Raw genomic sequence first — 13,058 nt, forward strand, 5'->3', positions numbered from 1 at the left:
CCACCCCTGTCCCCGCTCGGCCCCTCGGGGAGCTTCCTGCTAAGTGGCTAAGTGCACCCCTCCAGGAACTCGGGGCTCACTCCCCTCCCTGAGGCAGCCTCTTTCATCTTTCCTGGCACTAACAGCCAGCGTCTCTTGCACAGACCCGGCCTGGCCCACACCCCCCAAAAATGCCCCCAAAATGTCCTCAAATCACACAAACAAATGGGTCAGGATCAGCAAAGCTGCAGATGGGAGCCTGGGGGTAAAGGTCAAGGCCCCTTGTCCCAGCCCCCACACTGCCCTCCCCATCACTCTGTGCTGGCCGGGTGTTCACACCTGGGGCAAGGTAGCCGGGACCCTGGGGAGAGGGTGGCCACATCGTCAGGGAACAGCAGGCCTGTGGGTGGCCAAGAGGACACAGTGGCCCCTGGAGGCACCCCCAGGCAGGGCCGCTGCAGCTGGGACAATGGAGGCGCAAGGGGGCCGGGCAGGGGGCCTGCAGGAGCCCGTGGGGCTCCCTTGAGAGCTGCCCACCCCTCTCAGTGCCGCACCCCCCCCCCATTCATGTTTCCAGCGTGGGAGGAGTTCGCCTTCACTGTTATTAAAGCTTCTGTCTTCATCAAATCCACACCGGAGAGTGTGGCAGAGTCTGAGAGCCCGGCTCGCTCCTGTGAATCACAAGCTACAAAGTCCAATGTGCTGGTGCCCATTAAAGACACTGCCTTAGACGAAGCTCCAGGTGAAAGAAGCTAACAGTGTGGAAAAAGAAAGCACAGACAGGAAATCTGCCCTTCCAGCATCAAAAGCTACAATAATTAGAACCTCACAGTGCTGGGGCACAAACCCACCAAAATCTGGGCCTGGCCATGCAGAGGATTCCACGCTCCATGAAAAGCCTGACTTCAGGCCGGGTGCGGTGGCTCACGCCTGTAATCCCAACACTTTGGGAGGCCGAGGTGGGTGGATCACTTGAGGTCAGGAGTTCGAGACCAGCCTGGCCAACATGGTGAATGAAACCCATCTCTACTAAAAATACAAAAATCAGCCGGGCGTGGTGGCAGGTGCCTGTAGTCCCAGCTAGTCGGGAGGCTGAGGCAGGAGAATGGCTTGAACCCAAGAGGTGGAGGTTGTAGTGAGCCGCCCAGATCGCACCACTGCACTCCAGCCTGGACGACAGAGAAAGATGCCATGTGTCAATGCTGGGTAGGGACAGGTGCCCCACTCCCCCATCTTAGTGCTCCCCCCAATCCTAGGACTCCCCCATCCTAGTGCTCCCCACCCCATCCTAGGGCTACCCCTGATCCCAGTGCTCCCCCATCCTACTCCTCAGTACCCCCAGCAGCTCACTGCCCATTCCGCCAGACCTCCTTCGTGCTCCGCCACCAGGGATGCCCCCTCTGGGAAGCCGCCCAGATCCTCCCAGAACAGGGACTATCTCCACAACAGGCTGTCCTGGGGGACTCCCCTATCACAGCCAGAACTCTCCACTGCTCACACCACGAAGAGCTCATTCCTCATCCAATGTCTCTGGGGACCTGAGGCGCCCCCTGGCACTGCCACATGGAAAGGTGCGGCACAAGGGGTGGTCAGCAGGCTGGAAGCGGGCTCTGGTCCCAAAGGCAGACAGGGGCCTCTCTGCCTGGGTGGCCGGCAGGTGGGCCTCGGCGGGGCATCTGAGGACCTCCTGGCACCAGGGTCCCCTTTCCCCCATCTGGTGATGCAAACAGGATCCCATGCAGGAAGGAACTGGCGTAACCCTGGCAGGCGTGCCGCTGAGTCAAGGGCAGACAGTACTGGGGGAGTCAGCATGTCCAGGGGTCAGGCCAGTGTCCCTGGGAAGCCCAGAGTGGTCCCCATTGTCTGTTATGAATACCCCTACCTCTCAGTTGCAGGCTGAAGTAGCAAGATTCTTGGGGTTCCTGGGGCAGGAGAAGGGAGGAAGGGGTACTCTGTGCCCCCCTACGAACCACTGTGGGGCAGACAGAACTTTGTGGGCTGGGGAACAGGATTTCTCCGCAAAGGTTTGCACAGGGGCCCAGACACAGAACATTCTGAGAGGAATGGAATTCCTAAGCAGAGACACAGAGTCACTTTTCCAGGTGGAGATACGGAAACCGGGTGTCAGCCAAGCCCCACCTGCACAGAACCCAGGCCCAGCCCACCTGTCTCCCCCCTCACCCCTCCTCGCCCACATCCCCAAGACGAGGTGAAAAGACACATCCCCCAGAAATGAAAGGACAGACCTGGTGCCTGGGATCAAGCATTAACTTTTCTATGATGCAAGGCTCCCTGGGGCTGGGGGGAATGGTGGCCAGGGACGTGTGCACACACCTGTGGCTCAGACGCATCCGCGAGGCAGCAAGCCACCTCACGCCAGGTCCCCATGCGACCCAGTTCTTCAGAGGCCCGGCCTCCCCCATCTGGCTGGTCACTTGGGCCCATCTGCCCCCAGCCTCCCAGGACAAAGACTGTGTCCAAAGGACACCCTGACCCCAAGAGCCGGAACTGCCCTGGGAGTGATTAAGGAGGGGCTTGGATCATAATCCCGAAAGACACCGTCTCAACACCATCATCCAGAATATGCTGAAATCCCTGAAATCTAAAATCCCCAAAATCACAGTCACCAGAGGGTTGCGTCATGTTAGGCAGAGCTGGGACCCTGAGATTGTCTTTATTTGGAAATTAAGTGTGTTCAGGGGAGATGCACGTGGTGGCCAGGTTAACAAGGGTGGCCTTCGATTTGGGTGTCAACTCATAGAAGAAGTGAAAATACAGGCAAAAAATACAAATCTCCCCGCCAAATTATTCAATCACATGAAACTTCCAACCCCTCACAGGCAGTGCCATGCTTGCCTTCAAAAAAACAGCCTTTGGGCCAGGCACGGTGGCTGACACCTGTAATCCCAGCACTTTGAGAGGCTGAGGTGGGCGGGTCACTTGAGGTCAGGAGTTCGAGACCAGCCTGGCCAACATGGTGAAACCCCATCTCTACTAAAAATACAAAAAATATTAGCAGGTCATGGTGGCACTTGCCTGTAATCCCAGCTACTTGGGAGACTGAGGCAGAAGAATCGTTTGAACCCAGGAGGCAGAGATTGCAGGGAGCCAAGATTGTGCCACCGTACTCCAACCTGAGCAAGAAAGCGTGACTCAGTCTCAAAAAAAATAAAAATAAAAGATCCTTTGGCCGGGAGTGGTAGCTCACACCTGTAATCCCAGAGCTTTGGGAGGCTGAGACAGGAGGATCACTTGAGCCCAGGAGTTTGTCATCCACCTGGACAACATAATGAGACCCTGTCCCTACAAAAATTTAAGAATCAGCCAGCAGTGTGACCTGAACCTGTGGTCCCAGCTTGTTGGGAGGCTGAGGCGGGAGGATCGCTTAAGCCCAGGAGGTCAAGGCTTCAGTGAGCCAACATTGCACCAATGCACTCCAACCTGGGCCACAGAGCAAAACCCTGTCTCCAGAAAACAACAAACCACAACAAAAGTCCTTTGTCAGAGAAGAAGAAGAATTCAACCAGGTCAGCAACCTCAGAACCAGACACTTGCTGACACCAACACTCCTTCCTGTTATAAAGCACACTTGGCAGTGAGCTGAGCTATCCTTGGGGATCTGACCACCAGAGAAGATGGATTCTAATATTCAGTACTAAATCTAACAGAAAACCAGTGCATGCTTCACTTTGCCTAATGGATGGCACCTTCAAAACTGGCCCTGCTGAGTTTTTTTTTTTTTTTTTTTTTTTTTGAGACTGAGTCTCGCTCTGTCACCCAGGATGGAATGCAATGGTGTGATCTCGGCTCACTGAAACCTCTGCCTCCCAGGTTCACGCGATTCTCTCGCCTCAGTCCCCAAGTAGCAAGGATTACAAGCGTCCACCACCACGCTCAGCTACTATTTGTATTTTTGTAGAGACAAGGTTTCACCATGTTGGCCAGGCTGGTCTTGAACTCTCGAACTCAGGTCTCCCAAAGTGCTGGGATTATAGGCATGAGCCACTGTGCCCGGCCTCCATCCCCACTGATTTTTATCAGCTATATACAATTCATGCCCCTGTTGGATTAGGGAATTCCAGAGCTTTCCTGGCTTGTTTCTGTATTAACAACTGGGAAAAGTACAGCACCTTATCAACATTTATTCGAAGATTTGGTGGACTTTGTGGAAGAAAATGGATTTCAAGAGAGTCCCCAAACCGTGAGAGATGTGGAATTAGGTGTGATCAAGGCTTCTAACGGTGAATTTGAAGATGTCACCAATAAAGCTTGTCTCTTCTGTTCAGCCCAACGCACTGGGCGGAAAATTCAGACGAGACAGGAACTTCCGTTTAAAGTTGCGTCATTAGCCGGCGTGGGCGTTCCTCCCAGCTGATGACACCCTGGAGCGTTCAGGGAATTAACAGCTGCATTTGCCCTAAGAAGCCGGGGAAGTTACTGACTGGTTCGAAAATACTCGTGCGTATGGCAGGATGAGAGGACGCTTTGTGATGGTGTTGCTGCTCCGTCACCAGCACTATTTCCGCCAAATCTGCGGTCTGTGTATGAGGCCCATGCGCAATGGACCTCCCGTACCCCAAACAACACAGAAGCGCAGCACAGAAGATGGGAGAATCTAATGGGAATGCTCATGCGGTATGGGCCAAATCACAGAAGAATTTCAAAAAGAGCAGTGACAGCTCACACCTGTAATCCCAGCATTTTGGGAGGCCGAGGCAGGCGGACCACCTGAGGTCAGGAGTTCGAGACCATCCTGGCCAACATGGTGAAACCCCATCTCCACTAAAAATACAAAAATTAACCCAGCGTGGTGGCGAGTGCCTGTAATCCCAGCTACTTGGGAGGCTGAGGCAGGAGAATTGCTTGAACCTGGGAGGCGGTGACTGCAGTGAGCCGAGCTGAGATTGCATCACTGCACTCCAGCCTGGACAACAAGAGTGAAACTCTGTCTCAAAAAACAAAACAAAACAAAACAGAGCAGTGCCATGTAGAAGATGAATGTGAGCGTCTTCTCCAAGGAGAGCCACAGCCTGCGAGAAAAAAAGCAGCTACTCGTCGAAATGCACAGCCTCACCATGTGGTTGTGAGAGGCAGCCAGCTCTTAGGAACTGTCTCTGTGCAGCTGCCCATCACCTGGCCCTGCCATACCCTTTTTCATAAATCCAATTTTCTTTTTCTTCCTCTTAGTTTTTTTTTTTTTTTTTTTTTTGAGATGGAGTCTTGCTCTGTTGCCCAGGCTGGAGCACAGTGGCACAATTTCAGCTCACTGCAACCTCCGCCTCCAGGGTTCAAGCAATTCTCCTGCCTTAGCCTCCCAGGTAACTGGGATTACAGGCGCCTGCCACCATGCCCTACTAATTGTTGGATTTTAGTAGAGACAGTTTTCACCATATTGGCCAGGGTGGTCTCAAACTTCTGAGCTCAGGTGATCCACCCACCTCGGCCTCCCAAAGTGCTGGAATTACACGCGTGAACCACCACACCCAGCCTTTCCTACTATTTTATTTTATTTCCTTATTTTTTGAGTCGGAGTCTCGTTCTGTCGTCCAGGCTAGAGTGCAATGGCACAATCTCGGCTCACTGCAACCTCCACCTCCCAGGTTCAAGCAATTCTCCTGCCTCAGCCTCCCAAGTAGCTGGGATTACAGGCATCCGCCATCACACCCGGCTAATTTTTGTATTTTTAGTAGAGACGGGGTTTCACCATGTTGGCCAGGCTGGTCTCAAACTCCTGACCTCAGGTGATCTGCCCGCCTCGGCCTCCCAAACTGCTGGGATTACAGGTGTGAGCGACCGCGCCCGGCTCTTTCCCACTATTTTAAATGGTCAGCATTACTTCTTACAGCTCGCTGTGCTCCACGCTTCATCTACGAATCATTTCCGGTGCTGGAGGTGTGAACTGCGTGGAGACCTTTAGAGGGTTCTCATTCATCTTGTGCAGTTTTTGCGTGTCTGACTCCACAGATGTGCATCATCACGGCGCTGCGCTCTGCACGGAAACCTTGAACTTCCTCAAAAAATGAAGAGATGCACTGTTCGTACATTCGCATTTGGGCAAGATAAAATTTCTCAAGACCCTGGCTCTGTGGGCGATTGCACTTGTGGCGGTGACCATCGAGGTTTCTGACGGATCTTGTCAAGAGACTTAAGTCATTGTCACGGTATTTCAGACGAATGCAGTGATGTGGCCAGGTGCACACGCTCACCTACCATAGTAGCACGGCTCATATGTTTCCCTTTTTAATACATTTTACCTATTATTATTTTTTTTTTTGAGACGCAGTCTCACTCTGTCGCCCAAGCTGGAGTACAGTGGCATGATCTTGGCTCACTACAACCTCCGCCTCCTGGATTCAAGCGATTCTCCTGCCTCAGCCTCCCGAGCAGCTGGATTACAGGTGCCCGCCACCACACCTGGCTAATTTTTGTATTTTTAGTACAGACAGGGTTTCACCATCTTGGCCAGGCTGGTCTCGAACTCCTGATCTTGTGATCCACCCGCCTCGGCCTCCCAAAGTGCTGGGATTGCAGGCATGAGCCACCACACCCGACCTATAATTTTTCTTTTTTTTTTTTTTTAATAAGGTCTCACTCTGTCACCCAGGCTGGAGTACAGCGGTGCCATCACAGCTCACTGCAGCCTCGAACTCCTGGGCTCAAGCATCCTCTCACTTTAGCCTTCCCAGTAGCTGGGGCTAGAGGTGTGCATCACCATGCCTGGCTAACTTTTGATTTTTTGTAGAGATGGGGTCTCACTGTGTTGCCCAAGCTGGCCTTGAACTCCTGGGCTCAAGCGATCCTCTTGCCGCAGCCTCCCAAAGTGCTGGGATTACAGGTGGGAACCCCCCATTTCTTTATGAGCACAGTTCATCTGCTCGTAACTGTATGTAACCTGAGCAGCCTGAGGGTTTCTACAACAATGTATGTTACTATGGCCTATTTTATTGTGTTATTGTGTGAAGTGGCCTCTGAAGTTTTTATTTTTATTGAGTTTTTATGTTTTTCAAATAAATCCCTTTTCAAATGCAATTAAATGTCTTTTTTTTTTTGAGACAGAGTCTCACTCTATCACCCAAGCTGGAGTGCAGCGGTGCTTCTCAGCTCACTGCAAGCTCCGCCTCCCGGGTTCACGCCATTCTCCTGCCTCAGCCTCCCGAGTAGCTGGGACTACAGGCACCCGCCACCACGCCCGCCTAATTTTTTGTATTTTTAGTAGAAACAGGGTTTCACTATGTTGGCCAGGGTGGTCTCAAACTCCTGACCTCGTGATCCGCCCACCTTGGCCTCCCAAAGTGCTGGGATTACAGGCGTGAGCCACCGTGCCCAGACTTTAAAAAATCTTTTAAATCATTTTTTCCTGAATTTGGTTTTTGGAATTTTGACCTTTTGGGATTTCCACACTCAGGATGATGGCACTTGGGATTGTGTCTTTTGGGATTCAATCAGCTCCTGCTACAGAGAGCCCAGTCCAGCGGACCCCTCCTCGGCCCTGATAGCCAGTCAGGCACGAAACTGAGGACCCCCTCCCCAACTCAGAAGCGGGGCCCTGGGCAGGGGTGCGGCAAGACCCCACAGGCCTCCCGACACAGGGGAGAGAGGGCAGGAGGAGCCTCTGGGACAGCGACAGTGCCCCCACAGACCCTGGTGGCGGCATCGTGCCCAGCCCTGAACCATCCCCACAGTCACTCCCGAGACCAGACAGATGTGGGCACCATCTGCCACGTGGGATTCTGGGTGGCAGGTGAGGACAGAGTAGGGGCTGTAAGTCACAAGACGCCGCCCCCGCCAAGAGAGGGGAGCCCGAGTGTCCACGGATAAGGAGGATGTAGGCCACAGCCACGGTTATTTTTAGGAGAGGCCACGTAAAATGTAAGCTTCCGGGACAAGCCCAGGACGTGGCAAGGTCCACGACACCGCGGGCACTGCACCAGCCCATGCACACGCTCGCCTCCAACCCAGGAGTGCACGTGCTCATAGACGCACACGTGCCCCTCCACGCACATGCCTGCCGCACACGCTGGCAGCCCCAAGGTGGGCATCCAGCCCTCCCCCAGTGCGGGGACCAGCCCCACTCTCTGCTGCAGGGAACCCCCGGACGGTCCCCGGGGGTTATCACCCCAGCATCTCTAAATCTGCCTCTCCTGCCCCTCGACAGCCAGCCCTGAAATCAAACATGGGTGCCCAGCCCAGCCCAGCCCAGGGATGGAAGCAAGTTCCACCAGCTGCACACTCACAAGGGACGTCCCCTCTGTTGACGCAAGACACAGCCCAGGCCCAGCCTCCATCAACATCAGATGCCCCAGGGCCTACCCCAAGGCTGGTCCAAGGGTGGGACGGGCACCTGGAATGCCCCCGGTTCCCCAAGAGGCTGATCCCTGACAGCGGAGAAGCCTCCAAGGAGCAGGCAGCTCCAGCTAAGGTCCCACAGCCCCCATCTCTTCGCTTCTGGCCTGTCCCTGCTCGACGCACACTGTCCCCCAAAACCTTGGCCCTCAGTCCCACTCTTCCTGGGGGCCTACCCTCCTGTGCTTCTCAGGACCCTGGCCCTGACACAGCCTGGCATCCAGCTGGCCCCCTACGGACCTGCACGGACTGAGTCCCTCCCTCAGTGCTGGCTGGGCAGCGGCAGGGGGCTGCCGGGCTCAGGCTTGCCAAGGAGGAAACAGGCAGGTCCACGGCCAGGGCGGCCGAGCGTCGCGGATGCACGCCGGCCATGGTTATTTTTAGACAGGACTTGCAGGGCCGCCTGTCACAGAAGGAAAAATAAAACAGAGTCTGACACGCCAGTTCGGGCTCCAGCAGCAGCCAAGCATCTCGCCAGACCCCACGGCAGAGAGCAGGGCGGGGCCCAGCCTCCGGAGCCAGGGTCCGAGCAGAATCCGTCCTCCCCGTCATTCATCCCTGGGGCCAGGAGCTGCTTTCAGGGACGCCTGCCTCCGGGCCACAGAGATTCCAGGCAGCTTCCCAGGGAGAGAAGGGGCCTGAGCCTGGCGGCATGCTGGTCAGTGTCTGCACCCAGCTCCCTGGGAAGGAAAGCGGGGCATGTGCCGGCCCCTGGCGCAAGTGCTCTCACCTCAGCCCATTTCAGGGTGGAAGCTGCTGGTGCTCAGCCCTGCACAGGGTCACGGGAAGTGAAGCAGCAGGCCACCTGCTCACTGCGCACAGACTTGAGGCCTTGTGTCCAGGACCTACCCACCGCCCCGAGCCTGGATCCCACAGGCCAGCTGGTCAGGGCTGCCTGATGCCAGGTACAAACCACCAAGGAAATACATCCAACGGGCACTCGCCTGAGGGGCTCGGAAGGGCTGGGCAGGCCCTGGAAAGGCTCCTGGCATCTTTTGCCACAGAAAGGCACACAGGACCACCATGGGCAGCCCCCACACGCTCACGAGCCCTGGCGTTATAAAAACAGCAGCTGGCGCTGGCGCTGGCGGGAGGGGAAGCCGTAGAGGTGCTCATCCATGGGGATGGGGGCAAAATGGCACCACCTCCTGGAAGCTCCCTGGACAGTGCCCCACAGCCACACACCAGCACCCCTGATCCCTGGGGCCAGTATACACACAGCGAAAACTACAGGGCCCCAAGAGACCAAGGCCACAGGACCCTGCTTATGAGACGGACGGTCCAGGCCAGGCGCCCGGAGACCGAGATGGAATGGTGGCTGCCAGGGCTGGGGACAGGGGATGGGGAGTGATGCCCTCGGGCATGGGGCTTCTGTCGGGGGCAGGGATGCTCCACAGCTAGCCGTGCCATGGCTGCAGTCTTGGGAATGCAGGAAAGCCCCAGCTGCTCACTTGACACAGGTGGGTCCTTTGTATGTGAATTACTTCTCAGTAAAGGGGCCCTCACTCCAGCGTCCATGATAGCAGCCCACGGGACAGCCCAAAACTCAGCATCGTTCACAGCGAGCGAGATCCCCAACATGCGGCAGCTGGGAGGGCGCCGGCGGCCTGCGAGAGACCGGCCGGGTGGCGGTCCTGGGGGCAGTGGCAGGGGCTCTCAGGGGCTGGGCGTGCCGCCGCGCGGGTAAATCCAATGGGGGGAAGCCCTGGACCTGCACCCCGGAGGCCAGAGCATGCCTGTGTGTGCTGTGGTCACTAGGAAGCCACACGCCTTTTTCCCAGGGGGTTCGAGGAAATTCCACGTGGGCCTCACAGTGGAGCCCAAACCCTAAGCAGGCCCCACTGGCTGCAGAATCCGCAGGACCAAGTACAAAGGGAACCCAAGGCCCCTTGTTCGAAGTCACTAAGAATTCCCAGAAGCGGAGCAGAAGGGAAGCCAGAGGGGCCCCACCGAGCACCAGGCCCTCGTCGTAGGATCCTCACACAGAGGACGGCATCCCCAGCTCCATCCCGCAACGGCCTCAAGCCACAGCCTCAAACCGTGGCCTTGGCACAGAGGTGACTCGGCAGAGCCCTGGTCCCGGACCAGCTCCCCTGTCCCCCAGCCTGGCTCCCCCAGGCCAGTTGGCCAGGGCTGCCTGATGCCAAGGGCAGGGAAGGGTCTTCCTGGGGACCCTGGCAGGTGGGTGGAGCCAGACTCCTGTCCCTCAGCAGCAGGGACCCCACACTCTCCCCGAGGGTGAGATAGGGATAGGCTGGCCACGCCCCACCATGAGAGGTGGCCTTGAGCAGCCCTGGCTCACGGTAGCACCCTGCCCCTCACTCCCCCCTGGGGCAGGTGGCCCTGGCTGCCCAGAATCGCCCACTGCAGAGGCCCTGCCTGCTCTGGCACGGCCACCTCCGCTGGCAGGGTCCCTGCAGGAGCAGGAGTCTCCGGACCAGGGCCCCCACCCCCAGGCTGGCAGTAGGAGCACAGCCTGCGTCCTCCCAGAAACCCCCACGTACCAGGCTCTGGGTGTCGCTCCTGCGTGGCTCTGACCGCGGCTGTAACCCCAGAGTAACCCCCAGGAGGACCCCAGCCCACCCCAGCCCCACCCAAGGCCCCAGCCCCCTGACCCCAGGCCCCGGTCCCTGCGGAGGGAGGCTGGGGACTCGGCGAGGACGCCGCCTCCCGCGACAGTCCTCAGAGGTGCCTGGGAACTGGCTCCAGCCCCGTCCGCTGCCCTCATTTCCTCTGCCGGCTTCCTCTGCGGGGGGGCGGGGAGGCCAAGGCCGCCGGTCCCGCTGGCGCTTGTTCCTCTGTGAAAGGCAGGGCCAGGCCCAGCAGGGCCCAGACGCCAAAGCCCTCCTGTCACTGTGGCCTGCGGAGGGGATGGGGGTCTCCCCACCGCGGACACGGGCTCCTGGGCCCTTGGATCTGTGCCACCAGGGACAGGACCGCAGGCCGAGGCCCCACAGCAGGTGCTTTGCATCAGGCTCCCACCCAGGAGTGGTCGAGTGGGCCTCCCATCAGCCTCGCCCTGGGGTGCACAGAGGGGTCAGGTGGCCCTCAAGAAAAGCCTACCCAGAAGAACCCTGTGAGCCGGAGACAGGAGGCCGGTGACAGCAGGAACAGCGTGGTCCCAGGCTCACCACCGACACTACATCTGAGGAGACACCGAGGTGCTCCGTGGACCCTCTGCCTCCCCCATGGACTGAGGAGGAGGCAGAGGATGCCACGCAGCTGTGGCCCCGGCCTGCTTCCTCCTCACACCCAGCCAAGCGCCCTGGCGGGTTCTGAGGCTGGGGGCCAGCACGTGCCCTCATTTTCTTCCAAGGATAACTCTTCCCAGGGTGGAGTCAGAGGCTCCTGATGTCTCGAGGCAGCTGTGCTCACCCCTCAGACCCAAGGAGACCCCCAGATGCGTGTCCTCGAACCACGGGCTGCTCGCCCAAGACGGCAAGGAATGGATGTGCTCACAGTTCTGGAGGGTGGAGGAGGAAAGCACGGCATGGGCAGGGCCGCTCCCTCGAGGTGCTGGCGGGGATCCTTCCTGCCTCTCCAGCACAGCGACCGCAGGTGTTCCTGGCTTGCATTGCTCCAGCCTCTGCACGTGGCCCCCTTCCCACATGCACGCCATTCCTCCTCTTTTTATCAGGCCCCAGTCATTGGATTCAGGGCCCACCCTACTCCAGTCCGACCTCATCTTAACTTGATTACAGCTGCAAAGACACTAGTTCCGAATAAGGCCCCATTCTGAGGTACTGGGCGGGCATGGGTTTGGGGTGACATATTCCACTCAGCACATGCCTCCAGGGGGCACAGGCAGGAGCGCAGTTCCCAGGTGGCCGGGGTGGCGGGTGAGTGCAGACAGGACGTGAATGTTCACCAGCCCTGGAGCTGCCATGATGGCCCCTGGGTTCTCTCAGGAACCTTCTGGAGCGTGGGTGCTGCCGGACCCCATTTCAGAAGTGAAACAGACACAGAGAAGTTATGACACCTGTCCATGGTCACACATCAGGGCCCGGCCCAGGACACCAGCCCACACCAGAACTCTCCCATGAGGCAGGGTCAGGGTTGGGAGCTGGGGAGGCAGCGGGTATGGTGGGGAGTCGATGCATCCCAAACATGCAGGGCGGCACAAGGCAGACCTTCCAGCATGTTCCACACAACACAACAGCTGCCAGCCCACCCCAGCCAGCTCTGGAGCACTCGGGCCCACAGGGTGGCCACTGCAGCGGCCGGTCCTCTGGGTCACTGCACCACCCCATGGAGGGAAGCACACAGCCTGGCCTCCTGGAGAATATGCCGGAATGAGAGAAATGTTCTCCCTGACCCATGCCTGGGAGTCTGGGGCCTCACACCCACCCCGTCCCCAAGTGCCCGCACCCACCCTCTCCCCGGGTGCCCGCACCCACCCCCTCCCCGGGTGCCCGCACCCACCCCCTGCCCCTCCCCGAGTGCTCGCACCCACCCCTTCCCCGAGTGCCCGCACCCACCCCCTCCCCGAGTGCCCGCACCCACCCCCTCCCCGGGTGCCCGCACCCACCCCCTCCCCCTCCCCGAGTGCCCGCACCCCCCCCTCCCCGAGTGCCCGCACCCACCCCCTCCCCCTCCCCGAGTGCCCGCACCCACCCCCTCCCCCTCCCCGAGTGCCCGCACCTGCACCCACCCCCTCCCCGAGTGCCCGCACCCACGCTGGTAGGTATGAGCCAGACCCATGCCCAGGGCCCATGGCCTGTGTGTGACCGCTCCCC

General features: G+C 58.2%; 1 protein-coding gene and 1 pseudogene across 5 annotated transcripts in view; both read right to left on the minus strand.

Moving 5' to 3' along the window:
• The window catches only part of AATK (apoptosis associated tyrosine kinase), a 42,589-nt gene that overhangs the window by 25,684 nt on the left and 3,847 nt on the right, over window positions 1–13,058 (minus strand). Inside the window, exon 1 of one of the 5 annotated variants that reach the window (XM_063656323.1) lies at window positions 10,827–10,914. The exons of the other annotated variants lie outside the window; for them this stretch is intronic. The gene's annotated coding sequence lies outside the window, so the exon portion shown is untranslated. Of the gene's footprint in view, window positions 1–10,826; window positions 10,915–13,058 lie in introns of those variants that run through there. 5 annotated transcript variants of the gene reach the window in all.
• LOC134738699 (uncharacterized) lies at window positions 104–8,694 on the minus strand (annotated as a pseudogene).

The sequence above is a fragment of the Pongo pygmaeus genome, chromosome 19 (assembly GCF_028885625.2).
Source record: "Pongo pygmaeus isolate AG05252 chromosome 19, NHGRI_mPonPyg2-v2.0_pri, whole genome shotgun sequence".
Classification (NCBI taxonomy): domain Eukaryota; kingdom Metazoa; phylum Chordata; class Mammalia; order Primates; family Hominidae; genus Pongo; species Pongo pygmaeus.